Consider the following 2,568-nt stretch of genomic DNA (forward strand, 5'->3'; position numbering starts at 1 on the left):
TTGGATTCCCGGAGTGAACGGACTCCGGCTGTGAGTATTTAAATTAATTTTCCTGTTTTGCTCATACTAGTCCTATTTTTCCTAGATTAGAATTTTACTCTTGTTTTAAAAAATTTATTATTAATTAAAATAATAAAATAATAAAAATAATAAATAAATAAAAAGAAAAAAAATTTAGCTAGTTTGCTTGATCAACTATTCAAATGCAATTTAATGTCATGACATAAAATGATAAAAATCTTCTTGATTGTTGCATATAGTATAAAGCATTTGCATAAAATAATCTAAGGGCTGAACCCATTAACAAAATAAGGTCGGGATTTCATTACTCGTCCTTAGCCCAAAAATCATCCAAGTGCATAAATATCCTAAGTCTAATTAAAATCAACTAGACGTTGGCCCCTAAGGATAATCGAGCTCAATAGGACGAAGACCACTGAAAGTTGCACCAATTTCGCTCTATGACCCCGGTCGATGTCTAGGCAAGCTTTGTCCCTTTAAGTGATTAAAGGGAGACAGTTTCTGTTCGAGGAAAGTGGGTTTTAAGTGGGACCTTTGCTATACGCATCGTGACCCCTCCACTTACCTGGGAGCTTACCTGGTCGACTAGGTTATTAGACCGGATTGGAGGCTTAAGTGTACTCTTCAACCCAGTTAGGAGCTGTCTAGAATTTTTAGGAAAACCTTAGAAATTGTTGGGTGATGCATGTTTTAATTAAACTTTTGTTTTGCTGTATTAGGGTGTTTGTGTAAAAAAAAAAATTAATAATAATAATAAAATAAAATAAAAAAATAATAAAAAAAAAACTTAGTATATGCGGTTGTGGCAAAGAGATAAAACGAATAGATTATTTCGAGTTGAATCAAAAGATAAAAATTTAATTATTCAAAATTCAAATAATCAAATGGAAGATAATGGTAGTAATCAGGGAGATAATGAATTTCAGGATGACTTACCTATTAGAACGCTTCGTGATTATCTACAACCCGCTAGGACCAGTACCCCATCCTGTATGGTTATTCCTATTGCTGCGGGAGCTTTTGACATGAAACCAGGAATAATCCAATTACTTCCAAAGTTTCACGGACTTGATTCTGAAAGTCCCTATTTGCATCTGAAAGAATTTGATGAAGTATGTTCAACACTTCATTTCAATGATGTCACTGAAGAGGTAGTTAAGCTTAAGTTATTTCCTTTTTCTTTAAAGGAAAAAGCTAAGCCATGGTTACACTCCTTAAGGCCTAGGACCATAGCTACCTGGCAAGAAATGACAAGAGAATTTTTAAAGAAATTCTTCCCAACACATAAAACAAACACACTTAGAAGAAATATCATGAACTTTGCACAAAAAGATGGAGAAACATTTTTTCAGTGTTGGGAAAGATTTAAGGACCTTCTCCTTGCTTGCCCACATCATGGATACGAAATTTGGAGAATCATCAGTTTCTTTTATGATGGTTTGACCTCCAATATGAGACAATTTGTGGAAATGATGTGTAATGGTGAATTTATGAATAAGGAACCAGAGGAAGCCTGGGACTATTTTGATCTGTTGGCAGAAAATGCACAGGCCTGGGATACAACAGATAAGAACGAGAAACCTCAAAAATCGACTAATACTAAAGGAGGAATGTATCATGTTAAAGAAGAAAATGATGTAAATTTAAAGATTGCTAATCTAACTAGGAAGGTTGAAGCCATTGAATTAAGCAGAGCCAATACACGAAAGACACCTACTATAGATGAAAGTATTTGTGAAATCTGTGAGAGTAATGCACACTTAACCAAGGATTGTCCTACAATCCCCGCCTTCCAAGAAGTGTTGCATGATCAAGCGAATTTCACAAATGCTTATAAGAGACCATTTCCTGAAACATATAATCCTAGTTGGCGAAACCATCCTAATTTTAGTTGGAGACATGGACCCACTGCCAATGAATCTCAAGGGAATTCCATACCCTATGTGCCACCCCATAAGAGATCTCTTGAGGATACTTTGCAAGCATTCATGCAAGGGCAGACCCAGATAAATCAGAATACCATGCAGTCACTTCAAGAACTTAAAAATTCTGTAGGTAGAATTGAGGCTCAACTCAATGTTAGGGAAAAAGGGACATTTCCAGCCCAACCTCAATCTAACCCAAAGGGTCAACATGAGGTCCATGAAGCAAGTTCATCCCAACCTAAATTTGAACAAGTTAAGTCTGTTACAACCCTTCGGAGTGGAAAAATAATTAACAAAGAAATTCCAACAAAAGATGACAAACCTAAAAAATCTATTGAAAAGAATGATGAAGATGATAATGAACAAAATGATCCAATACTGCATCACAAGATAGTTGCTCCATTTCCTCAGCGCTTGCTTGCAGCTAAAAAGGGAATACCTGATCAAGAAATTCTGGAAATCTTTAAACAAGTAAAGATTAACATTCCTCTATTAGATGCCATTAAGCAGATTCCATCTTATGCAAAATTTTTAAAAGATCTTTGTACCATAAAGCGAAAACTTTACGTACAAAAGAAAGCTTTTCTAACTGAACAGGTGAGTGCTATTCTCAAACACAACA

At 35.2% G+C, this 2,568-nt stretch overlaps 1 non-coding gene across 1 annotated transcript; it reads right to left on the reverse strand.

Moving 5' to 3' along the window:
- Positions 1-1,316: 1,316 nt before the first annotated feature.
- On the reverse strand, positions 1,317-1,423 carry LOC120106002. The gene has a single exon (XR_005508251.1). It is a non-coding gene; the product is annotated as a small nucleolar RNA R71 (small nucleolar RNA).
- Between the last annotated feature and the right edge of the window lie 1,145 nt (positions 1,424-2,568).

This window comes from Phoenix dactylifera, unplaced genomic scaffold (genome assembly GCF_009389715.1).
Source record: "Phoenix dactylifera cultivar Barhee BC4 unplaced genomic scaffold, palm_55x_up_171113_PBpolish2nd_filt_p 000425F, whole genome shotgun sequence".
Taxonomy (NCBI): Eukaryota; Viridiplantae; Streptophyta; class Magnoliopsida; order Arecales; family Arecaceae; genus Phoenix; species Phoenix dactylifera.